Source organism: Mirounga angustirostris, unplaced genomic scaffold (genome assembly GCF_029215605.1).
Source record: "Mirounga angustirostris isolate CCGP_5_RB_7025 unplaced genomic scaffold, mMirAng1.0.hap1 SCAF_7, whole genome shotgun sequence".
Taxonomy (NCBI): Eukaryota; Metazoa; Chordata; class Mammalia; order Carnivora; family Phocidae; genus Mirounga; species Mirounga angustirostris.
In genome coordinates, this window is record NW_026991715.1 from 16,036,910 (window position 1) to 16,049,507 (window position 12,598).

General features: G+C 36.7%; 1 non-coding gene across 1 annotated transcript; it reads right to left on the reverse strand.

Annotated features, from left to right (window-relative positions):
- Positions 1-7,400: 7,400 nt before the first annotated feature.
- On the reverse strand, positions 7,401-7,507 carry LOC123841141 (U6 spliceosomal RNA). Its single transcript, XR_006790171.1, has one exon. It is a non-coding gene; the product is annotated as a U6 spliceosomal RNA (small nuclear RNA).
- Positions 7,508-12,598: the final 5,091 nt, after the last annotated feature.

Consider the following 12,598-nt stretch of genomic DNA (forward strand, 5'->3'; position numbering starts at 1 on the left):
AAATTACATAGATTGGTATTTGAATATTAAACCAAGATTGTAGCATAAAGCCTACTTGGTTATAGTATATTATCCTTTAAAAAAATAATTTGGATTCTAGTTACTAGCATTTTGTATGGAATTTTTACATCTATATGAATCAGGAAAATTGGTTTGTAGTGTTTTTTTGGGGGGTTTTGATATCAGGTTAATCCTATATTCATAAATGAGTTGGGAAATATTTCCTTTTCTATAGTTAGTGTGTATGTGTGTGTGTGTGTGTGTGTGTGTGTGTGTGTGTGTGTGTGTAGAATTGGTATTATTTCTTCTTTAAATGTTTGGTAGAGTTCACCAGGAGAGTGATCTGGGTCTGGAGATTTTCCTTGTTGGTAGATTTTAACTATAAATCAATATATATTTTTTAAAGATTTTATTTATTTATTCATGAGAGACAGAGAGACAGAGGCAGAGGGAGAAGCAGGCTCCCCGCGGAGCAGGGAGCCCGATGCGGGACTTGATCCCAGGACCCTGGGATCATGACCTGAGCCGAAGGCAGACGCTTAACCGACTGAGCCACCCAGGCGTCCCTATAAAAATCAATATTTTTAATGGATACTGGGCTATTGAGATTTTCTATTTTTTTTTCTTGAGCGAGCTTTGGTAGTTTGTATTTTGCAAAGAATGTATCCATTTCACCTAAACAAATTTATTTAGAGAGAGTTGTTCATAATATTCCTTTATTTAATGTGATCTTTAATATAATGAGGTTTAAATCAATCACCTTGTTACTTGTTATTTGTTTTTTAATTTTCCTGTCTTTTCTCCCCCACTGGCCAACCTTTTCTTCTTTTCTGCCTTTTTTTTTTTTTGACTAATTGATAATATTTATGATTCTATTTTATCTCCTTTGTTGTCTTAATAGATACAATCCTTACTATACTATTGCAAAGTTACTTTATACTTTGTAGCACATATCTAAAACTTATCATTGTCTACCTTCGGGTAATAGTTATGTCACTTCACATATACTGTAAGAACGTTACAATAGTAGTTTTCTATTTTTCCATTTTGGCAGTTGTGCTATTGTTGTCATATGTTTCACTGATATATAAATGCTGTAAAGCCCTCACTACATTCTTTTTTTTTTTTATTATGTTATGTTAATCGCCATACATTACATCATTACTTTTGATGTAGTGTTCCATGATTCATTGTTTGCGTATAACACCCAGTGCTCCATTCAATACATGCCCTCTGTAATACCCATCACCAGGCTAACCCATCCCCACACCTACCTCCCCTCTAGACCCTCAGTTTGTTTCTCAGAGTCCATAGTCTCTCATGGTTCGTCTCCCCCTCTGATTCCCCCCCCTTCATTTTACCCTTCCTACTATCTTCTTTTTTTTTTTTTTCAACATATAATGTATTATTTGTTTCAGAGGTACAGGTCTGTGATTCAACAGTCTTGCACAATTCACAGTGCTCACCATAGCACATACCCTCCCCAATGTCTATCACCCAGCCACCCCATCCCTCCCACCCCCCACCACTCCAGCAACCCTCAGTTTGTTTCCTGAGATTAAGAATTCCTCATATCAGTGAGGTCCTATGATACATGTGTTTCTCTGACTGAATTATTTCGCTCAGCATAGCACCCTCCAGTTTCAATCATGTCGTTGCAAATGGCAAGATCTCATTCCTTTTGATGGCTGCATAATATTCCATTGTATGTATGTATGTATATATATATATACCACACCTTCTTTATCCATTCATCTGTCGATGGACATCTTGGCTCTTTCCACAGTTTGGCTATTGTGGACAGTGCTGCTATAAACATCGGGGTGCACGTACCCCTTCGGATCCCTACATTTGTATCTTTGGGGTAAATACCCAGTAGTGCAATTGCTGGATCATATGGTAGCTCTATTTTCAACTTTTTGAGGAACCTCCATACTGTTTTCCAGAGTGGCTGCACCAGTTTGCATTCCCATCAACAGTGTAGGAGAGTTCCCCTTTCTCCGCATCCCCGCCAACATCTGTCATTTCCTGACTTGTTAATTTTAGCCATTCTGACTGGTGTGAGGTGGTATCTCATTGAGGTTTTGATTTGGATTTCCCTGATGCTGAGCGATGTTGAGCACTTTTTCATGTGTCTGTTGGCCATTTGGATGTCTTCTTTGGAAAAGTATCTGCTCATGTCTTCTGCCCATTTCTTGATTGGATCATTTGTTCTTTGAGTGTTGAGTTTAAGAAGTTCTTTATAGATTTTGGATACTAGCCCTTTATCTGATATGTCATTTGCAAATATCTTCTCCCATTCTGTCAGTAGTCTTTGGTTTTGTTGACTCTTTCTTTTGCTGTGCAAAAGCTTTTTATCTTGATGAAGTCCCAAGAGTTCATTTTTGCCCTTGCTTCCCTTGCCTTTGGCGATGTTTCTAGGAAGAAGTTTCTACGGCTGAGGTCGAAGAGGTTGCTGCCTGTGTTCTCCTTTAGGATGTTGATGGACTCCTGTCTCACATTTAGGTCTTTCAACCATTTGGGGTCTATTTTTGTGTGTGGTATAAGGAAGTGGTCCAGTTTTATTCTTCTGCATGTGACTGTCCAATTTTCCCAACACCATTTGTCGAAGAGACTGTCTTTTTTCCATTGGACAATTTTTCCTACTTTGTCAAAGATTAGTTGACCATAGAGTTGAGGTTCCATTTCTGGGCTCTCTATTCTGTTCCATTGATCAATGTGTCTGTTTTTGTGCCAGTACCATACTGTCTTGATGATGACAGCTTTGTAATAGAGCTTGAAGTCTGGAATTGTGATGCCGCCAGCTTGGCTTTTCCTTTTCAACATTGCTCTGGCTATTTGGGGTCTTTTCTGGTTCCATACACATTTTAGGATTATTTTCTCCATTTCTTTGAAAAAAGTGGATGGTATTTTGATGGGGATTGCATTGAATGTGTAGATTGCTCTAGATAGCATTGACATCTTCACAATATTTATTCTTCCAATCCATGAGCATGGAATGTTTTTCCATTTCTTTGTGTCTTCCTCAATTTTTTCATTAGTATTTTATAGCTTTCTGAGTACAGATTCTTTACCTCTTTGGTTAGATTTATTCCTAGGTATCTTATGGTTTTGGGTGCAATTGTAAATGGGATCGACTCCTTAATTTCTCTTTCTTCTGTCTTGTTGTTGGTGTATAGGAATGCCACTGACTTCTGTGCATTGATTTTATATCCTGCCACTTGACTGAATTCCTGTATGAGTTCTAGCAGTTTTGGGATGGAGTGTTTTGGGTTTTCCACATAAAGTATCATATCATCTGCAAAGAGTGAGAGTTTGACTTCTTCTTTGCCAATTTGGATGCCTTTGATTTCTTTTTGTTGTCTGATTGCTGTGGCTAGGACTTCTAATACTATGTTGAATAGCAGTGGTGATAGTGGACATCCCTGCCATGTTCCTGACCTTAGGGGGAAAGCTCTCAGTTTTTCCCCATTGAGAATGATATTTGCTGTGGGTTTTTCATAGATGGCTCTTATGATATTGAGGTATGTACCCTCTGTCCCTATACTTTGAAGAGTTTTGATCAAGAAAGGATGCTGTACTTTGTAAAATGCTTTTTCTGCATCTATTGAGAGGATCATATGGTTCTTGTTCTTTCTTTTATTAATGTATTGTATCACATTGATTGATTTGCGGATGTTGAACCAACCTTGCAGCCCAGGGATAAATCCAACCTGGTCGTGGTGAATAACCCTTTTAATGTACTGTTGGATCCTGTTGGCTAGTATTTTGGTGAGAATTTTTGCATCATGTTCATCAAGGATATTAGTCTGTAATTCTTTTTGATGGGGTCTTTGTCTGGTTTTGGGATCCAGGCAATGGTGGCCTCATAAAATGAGTTTGGAAGTTTTCCTTCCATTTCTATTTTTTGGAACAGTTTCAGAAGAATAGGTATTAATTCTTCTTGAAATGTTTGGTAGAATTCCCCTGGGAAGCCATCTGGCCCTGGGCTTTTGTTTGTTGGGAGATTTTTGATGACTGCTTCAATTTCCTTAGTGGTTATAGGTCTGTTCAGGTTTTCTATTTCTTCCTGGTTCAGTTTTGGTAGTTTATACATCTCTGGGAATGCATCCATTTCTTCCAGGTTATCTAATTTGCTGGCATAGAGTTGCTCATAATATGTTCTTTTTTTTTTTTTTTTTTTTTTATTCATGAGAGTCAGAGAGAGAGAGAGAGGCAGAGGCAGAGAGAGAAGCAGGCTCCCCGCCTAGCAGGGAGCCTGATGCGGGACTCGATCCCAGGACCCCGGGATCATGACCTGAGCCGAAGGCAGACGCTTAACCATCTGAGCCACCCAGGCGCCCGCTCATAATTTGTTCTTAAAATTGTTTGTATTTCTTTGGTGTTGGTTGTGATCTCTCCTCTTTCATTCATGATTTTATTTATTTGGGTCATTTCTCTTCTCTTTTTGATAAGTCTCGCCAGGGGTTTATCAATCTTGTAAATTCTTTCAAAGAACCAGCTCCTAGTTTTGTTGATCTGTTCTACTGTTCATTTGGTTTCTATTTCATTGATTTCTGCTCTGATCTTTATTATTTCTCTTCTCCTGCTCAGTTTAGGCTTTCTTTGCTGTTCTTTCTCCAGCTCCTTTAGGTGTAGGGTTAGGTTGCATATTGAGACTTTTCTTGTTTCTTGAGAAAGGCTTGTATTGCTATATACTTTCCCCTTAGGACTGCCTTTGCTGCATCCCAAAGATTTTGAACAGTTGTGTTTTCATTTTCATTGGTTTCCATGAATTTTTAAAAATTCTTCTTTAATTTCCTGGTTGACTCATTCATTCTTTAGTAGGATGCTCTTTAGCCTCTATGTATTTGAGTTCTTTCTGACTTTCCTCTTGTGATTGAGTTCTAGTTTCAAAGCATTGTGGTCTGAAAATAGGCAGGGAATGATCCCAGTCTTTTGGTGCCAGTTGAGACCTGATTCATGACCTAGGATGTGATCTATTCTGGAGAATGTTCCATGGGCACTAGAGAAGAATGTGTATTCCATTGCTTTGGGATGCAATGTTCTGAATATGTCTGTGAAGTCCATTTGGTCCAGTGTGTCATTTAAAGTCTTTATTTCCTTGTTGATCTTTTGCTTAGACGATCTGTCTATTTCAGTGAGGGGCGTGTTAAAGTCCCCCACTATTATTGTATTGTTGTCAATGTGTTTCTTTGCTTTTGTTATTAATTGGCTTATATAAATGGCTGCTACCATGTTAGGGGCATAGATATTTACAATTGTTAGATCTTCTTGTTGGGTAGACCCTTTAAGTAGGATATAGTGTCCTTCCTCATCTCTCATTAGTCTTTGGTTTATAATCTAATTTGTCTGATATAAGGATTGCCACCCCAGCTTTCTTTTGGTGTCCATTAGCATGGTAAATGGTTTTCCACCCCCTCACTTTCCATCTGGGGGTGTCTTTGGGTCTAAAATCAGTCTCTTGCAGACAGCATATCGATGGGTCTTGTTTTTTAATCCAGTCTGATAGCCTGTGTCTTTTGATTGGGGATTTAGCCCTTTTACATTCAGGGTAACTATTGAAAGATAGGAATTTAGTGCCATTGTATTGCCTGTAAGGTGACTGTTACTGTACATTGTCTGTGTTCCTTTCTGGTCTATGTTACTTTTAGGCTCTCTCTTTGCTTAGAGGACCCCTTCCAATATTTCTTGTAGGTCTGGTTTCATGTTTGCAAATTCCTTTATTTTTTGTTTGTCCTGGAAGCTTTTTATCTCTTCTTCTATTTTCAATGACAGCCTATTTGGATATAGTATTCTTGGCTGCATATTTTTCTCATTTAGTGCTCTGAATATATCCTGCCAGTCCTTTCTGTCCCGCCAGGTCTCTGTGGATAGGTCTGTTGCCAGTCTAATGTTTCTACCATTATAAATTACAGATCTCTTTTCCTGAGCTGCTGTCAGGATTTTCTCTTTGTCTCTGAGACTTGTAAGTTTTACTATTAGATGTTGGGGTGTTGACCTATTTTTATTGATTTTGAGGGGGGTTCTCTGTGCCTCCTGGATTTTGATGCCTGTTTCCTTCCCCAATTTAGGGAAGTTCTCTGCTCTAATTTGCTCCAATATACCTTCTGCCCCTCTCTCTCTTTCTTCTTCTTCTGGGATCCCAATTATTCTAATATTGTTTTGTCTTATGGTATCACTCATCTCTCGAATTCTGCCCTCGTGATCCAGTAGTTGTTTATCTCTCTTTTTCTCAGCTTCTTTATTTTCCATCATTTCATCTTCTATATTACTGATTCTCTCTTCTGCCTCATTTATCCTAGCAGTTAGAGCCTCCATTTTTGATTGCACCTCATTAAAAGCCTTTTTGATTTCGAAAGCCCTCACTACATTCTTACTGTTTTTGTTTAAATAATTTTCTTTTAAAAATATTTAAATAACAGTAGGAAAAATCTTATATATGCTTACAAAATTACCGCTTCTGGTGTGTTTTCGTTACTTTGTGTAATTACACATTTTCATCCGATAAAATTTTCTGTGCTTAAGGGCTTCATTTAACATTTGTTACAGTGCAAGTCTGTTGCAAATGAATTTTTTCAGTGTTTGTATGTCTGAATGAAAAGATATTTATTTCATCTCCTTTTTGAGGGATAGTTTGGGCATAACATTCTAGGTTGACAGTACTAAAATACTTTGAAGTATTTCTTAGAATACTTTAGAGATATTGCACTGCTCCTGATAAGAGATCTGTTGTTATTCGTATCTTTGTTCTTCTGTGTGTAATGTGTCTTTTTCTCCTAGTGCTTTTAAGATTTTCTCTTTATCACTGTTTTTGAGCAATTAGGTCATGACGCATCCTTATGTAGTTTTCTTCATGTTTCTTGTGCTTAGGTTTTGTTCAGTTTTACTTGTTTAATTATTGTCAAGTTTGGAGATTTTTAAGCCACTATTTCTTTAAATATCTTTTTTGTCCTCTTTCCCCCTTCTTTAAAGACTCTAACCGTGCATATGTCACTTCATATTGTCCCACAGGTCACTGATGCTCTGTTCATTTTTGGTTGTAAGTCTTTTAAAAAATTTTTTCTGGTTCTCATTTGGGATTATTTTTTAAATTTTTAGTTTTTAATTGAAGTATAGTTGACATACATGTTATGAAAGTTTCAACTCTAGAGCATAATAATTTGACAATCGTATACATTACATAGTGTTCACCATGATAAGTGCAGTTTACCATCTGTCACCATGCAATGTTATTATAGTGTTATTGATTGTATTCCCTATGCTGTACTTTTCATCCCATGACTATTTTATAACTGATATGTTGTACTCCTTAGTCTCCTTTACCTGTTTCTTCCATCCCCCCCCCATTCACTTCCCTCTGGCATCTATAATTTTTTACCCTCTATTTATGAATCTTTAAAAATATGGAATGCTTCATGAGTTTACTTGTCATCTTTGTGCAAGGGCTCTGCTAATCTTTTCTCTGTTGTTCTAGTTTTAGTACGTGTGCTATCACAGTGAGTACTGAGATCTTTATGTTGCTCTATTGGTTCACTAATATTTTCTTCTACAGTGTGTAATCTGCTCTTAATCCTATCAAGTGCATATCTCCTCTCAGATGTCTTAGTTTTATCTCATCTCATTAATCTCATTGTAGTTTTAATCATAAATTCAGTATGGTCTTTTTTATGCCTTCAAGGTTTTTCTTAACATGTTTAGTCTTCTGGCTTTTTGAGCACATGGAATGCAGTTATAATATCCATTTTAATGTTCTGGTCTGCTAATTCCATCATCTGTGTCAGCACTGAGTCAGTTTTGATTGATTGGGTTTTTTTTTTGCTCATTTTGTGTAGTTTTTTTTCTCATTTCTTCTTATGCCTGCTAATTTCTTTTTCTTTTTCTTTTTTTTAATCTTTATCAAAGTCTTTAGAACTCCTTTATTTTCCATATATATATATATATATATATATTTTTTTAAAGATTTTATTCATTTATTTGTCAGAAAGAGAGAGAGAGCACAATCAGGGGGAGTGCCAGGCAGAGGGAGAAGCAGGCTCCCTGCTGAGCAAGGAGCCCGATGCGGGGCTCGATCCCAGGACCCTGGGATTGTGACCTGAACCAAAGACAGACACTTAATCTATTGAGCCACCCAGGCGTCCCTATGCCTGTTAATTTTTTTTTTAAAGATTTTATTTATTTATTTGACAAAGAGAGAGAGCACATGTAGGTAGTCTGGCAGGCAGAGAGAGAGGGAAACAGGCTCCCTGCTGAGCAGAGAGCCCAATGTGGGGCTCCATCCCAGGACCCTGGTATCATGACCTGAGCTGGAGGCAGACGCTTAACCAAATGAGCCACCCAGGCGCCCCGCCTGTTAATTTCTGACTGGATACCAGACATTGCGATATTTTACCTTCTTGAGTGTTTGATCATTTTATATTCTTATAGTTGAATTTTATTCTGGAATGTGGTTAAATTATTTGGGTAAATTTTGATTCTTTGATCTTGTCTTTAATATTTTTTGGGCAGTACTTGCATAACATTTAGCCTAGGGATAATTATTTTCTACATCTGAGGCAAGACTGTTCTCAATCTTCCATCCAATGCCCCCATGAATTACGAGGTTTTCCAGTCTGGCTCTTGGTAACAGGTTTTATTCTCAGTCTTTTGTGAGTGTCTATTCTTGTTTCCTCTAATCTGTCAGTTGTATTTTTTCCACTTACCCTCTGGTAGTCCCATCACATGCAAACTCTGCTTAATACTGCATAGAATCTTCATGAAAATCTGTGGACTTTTCTGTGTTTATACTTCTTCTCTTTAATACTCTGCTCTTTGAAATTTAGTTTCTTTGTTTTCCTGGTGTATCAGACTTGTCTCCTCATCTCCGGGAATGTTCTAGGCCCACCCCAGATTCTGTTCTCTGTGATTCAGCCTGGAAACTCTCTCAAGGAAATCAACACGGACAATCCCAGACAGATTCGTTTCTCATGTCTTCTTTGTAGCCCAGTGTTCAATGTCTTTAAAACCTTTGTTTCCTATATTTTGTTCAGGGTCCTATCTTTTTAGTTTATACTGTAAATTCAGGCCTTTTACTTCATTTTGGTCAGATTGGAAGTCACAGATTCACTGAAAATATAGGCATCAAGTTGTTTTATAGATTTTGATTATATATAGGTTTTCTGTTAGTAGAAGTGACGTTATATATTCTAAGTAGTAAAATAATTCATGATTATAAGTCTAACTAGGAATTGTTCATGAGGGAAGAGATCTATATGAAAAATAGCATGAAAGAGTTAGATAGTTTGTTAGTATTGATTATTGCATCTTGTGAGTGTATCTGTATCTATATATTACATCTTTACCCATAATTGCTTGCTGTTTTAAATGAGAATTTTGATGTGAACAAAATACTTTTGTACATTGAAGCCCATATAACTTTCAACAGTATAAATTTGTTATTTCTTTGAACAGAAAAAGCTGCAAAGTTAGGAAACATGTTAGATACGGTTTTCCTATGAAAATTAGTGATAACACCTGACTTAATTCAAAACTTTAAGATAGTAACATTGTGAAAGGACAAAGGACTAAGTTGATTTTTCAGTATTTAACAGAAATCTTTCTGGGCTAAAAATTGGAATATATCATAGGTGTGGTAATAAACAGTATAAACTGTAGGGATTCCTCATGCTCCAGACATGGACATTTTAGCACCTTTGTCAGTGAATTTACTGTTGAATATGGCAGTCTTGATTTATCCAAGTTGTTGTCAGGAGATTGTACCATTGGAGAAATGAACTTGTTCACATCATCCTAGGGCACATCCTTGCTTCAGCTTACATTGAAGATTGAAGGAAAGATTTGGGCTTTTAGTTTATATTAAAATCCCATCTCAGTTAAGTTTGATGTTTCTCTGAAAAGGTATTCAAAAATAGTTATTAAAAAACATATGAAATATATCAAATAAGTTCATCAGTTGTAACAAATGTACCGTCATAGTGAAGGATGTCAATAGTGGGGAAGGTTGGGGGTGTGAGGAAAGGAGGTACATAGGAACTCTTTGTACTTTCCGCTGAATGTTGCTGTCAATTTAAAAATTCTCTAGTGAATAAATTTTATGAATTAAAAAAATAGCACCATTTATAAATTCCTAATAAAACCATCATTGGGAAAATCATTTAACAACAAAGAATCTTGCCTCCTCTCCCATGCTTCCAGTCACCAGGAAAGAAAGTAATAACCTGAAGTAAATATGCAAAATTTGAAAGTTGAAGTATAGAGTCCTCAAAATGTTCCCTAATGTCTAAGCTTGGAAAATGAATTGCATTATTCAATTAGATCTTTTCAATTTACAGTATTGGGGTAAAGGAAGACATGTGAATTGAAGTTACTGAACTGCAGTGAAATTTGATGCTCAATTTGAATTTAAGCATTTTATAAATTTTTAAGAGATGTTACCGTAAATATTAAGACCACTATGCAATGATATATTAAAGTTTAGAAGTAGATGTGTTAATAGACATAGTGTATTGTTATGAAACTGAATGAAGTTAAATATTGTGCTATTTAAAGGATGTAAGAAGATGTGTGCCATGCATCACACTGTGAAATACAAGACTGATGTCACCATCTTAGCACACAAAAATTACAGATTTTGTTTTTCATGTACACAGGCAACAATACCCAATAACCAAAAATAATTGATAAACAATTTTTGCACTTTTCAACATTTGGTTTTTAGATTTAGATTTGACAATACAGCCTAAGGTTGTATATATATTATATATTGTTTTAGGTACTAATACTGTATTTTCAGTGGTGTGCTAGAGTCCGTTTATACTCTGTTTAGGACCAATTTTTAAATATTCAAGATTTTTTGAAATTGTAGTAAACATACTTAAAATGAGATCTACCATCTTAACAGATTTCTGAAGTGCATAAGAGCACAAAGCTGTATAGTAGATCTCTAGAACTTGTTCATCTTGCATAACTGAAACTTTATACCTATTGACCTGTAACTCTCCATTTCCACCTTCTCCCATTCCCTGGCAACCAACATTTTACTTTCTATTTCTATGAGTTTGACTTTTTAGATACCTCATATAAGTTGAAGCATGCAGTATTTATCCTGTACTGGCTTATTTCACTTAGCATGATGTCTTGACCCAGTTGTTAACCATTAGTAACTTAAAATAGCCAATGGTAGGAATATTTACACCATGGAAAATGGAAAACACCAGAAGTCAGGTTTTTGTTCATTGTTTTGTTTTGTTTTCTTTCCAGAGAGCTAGTTTACCAGCACATTTCTAAATACATTACTGAAAATATTTGGTGGTTGATTTTTCTTACACGTTGCCAGGGTCAGTCATTTATATTACTCTGTCAGATTACTCTGTCAGATCACTGTAGGCATTTGGGATTCTGATCTGTGACTAGGGGAAAGACAAATATTTTACTAGGCAGATCAGAGAGAGCTGGGAGCAGTACTCCCAGCTGATTGAGGACCACAGAGATTTGCTTCAGTTGTATGGCTTGTTGCCTGGTCTGTTCCAGCCTGGAGATCCACCAGTGCATGTGTGCCACAGAGTCAGGGCAGGCTACCATTTCAGGAGAGTAAGATAGCTCAGGAGAGTATGAAGTTTAAGGTACTAAGAACTAGCAGCCATCAAAGAAAGACCCCGACATGTGGAGACTTTGGAACCAATGCCTGAGCAGGTAGATTCAATTTTCTAAGGGGAAAAGGATAGTGAAGGCTGAGTTTGCTGAGGAGCAGTATTACTTCATTCTTTGCTGGACACAACTCCAGTGCTTATTTTTGGACATGCATGCATATATCTTTGGGCACACATGAACCTTTGGGACCTGATCCATTTTACGTGGAACATCTGTTACTCTCCCTGGATGGAGATTGAAGATACGTAGCTTACACCATTCAGAAGAAAAAAATCTCTCATAAAAACTCAAATGAAATGCATCAACTCCCATGGCTGATGCTGAGATAGATCTGTGAAGAGGACACCTCTGAGACATTGATTGTAGGGGAAGGTTTAGGGCAGGAGGGCACCAGAATCAGGGGTTTCTGGACTCCACAGGAAGAGGAGGTCATGGTAGCAGAATTTTGTTCCAGAGATATCATTCTAGAGTAATTAATTATTTTGGTGGGTAGTTTCTATTCTCTTAGAATAAGTGTATAAAAAGAAACAGTGTGGTGGATCAGCAAAGTATGGTTTACTGTGAAGCCAGAGAAACTTAAGCATACATTGGAGATGCCCTAGCAGTGACTCAGATGGTCATATGTTTTTGTAGTTTGAAACAATAGACTATTTTAACTGCATTTGATTGAGATCACTGTCTCTACTGCAACTTTTCTTCCACCATACTTCCTGTCCTTTGCAGGTGGTGGCCATAGACATTCATGTGGCCCTTCTAATGGGAAATTGTGTTGGAGATGTATTTTTTTAACCACAATTTGAAAAGGATGTTTAGAATATTTTAATATAACAGAAAGCAATTTCACTTGATTATTAATAATTCCCAAGGTTTATTTATTAAGCCAAAATTTATGTTGAACTGTTTGCCCAAGGGTCTTTAAAGTTGATACTCAATAATATTTTTTATCAGA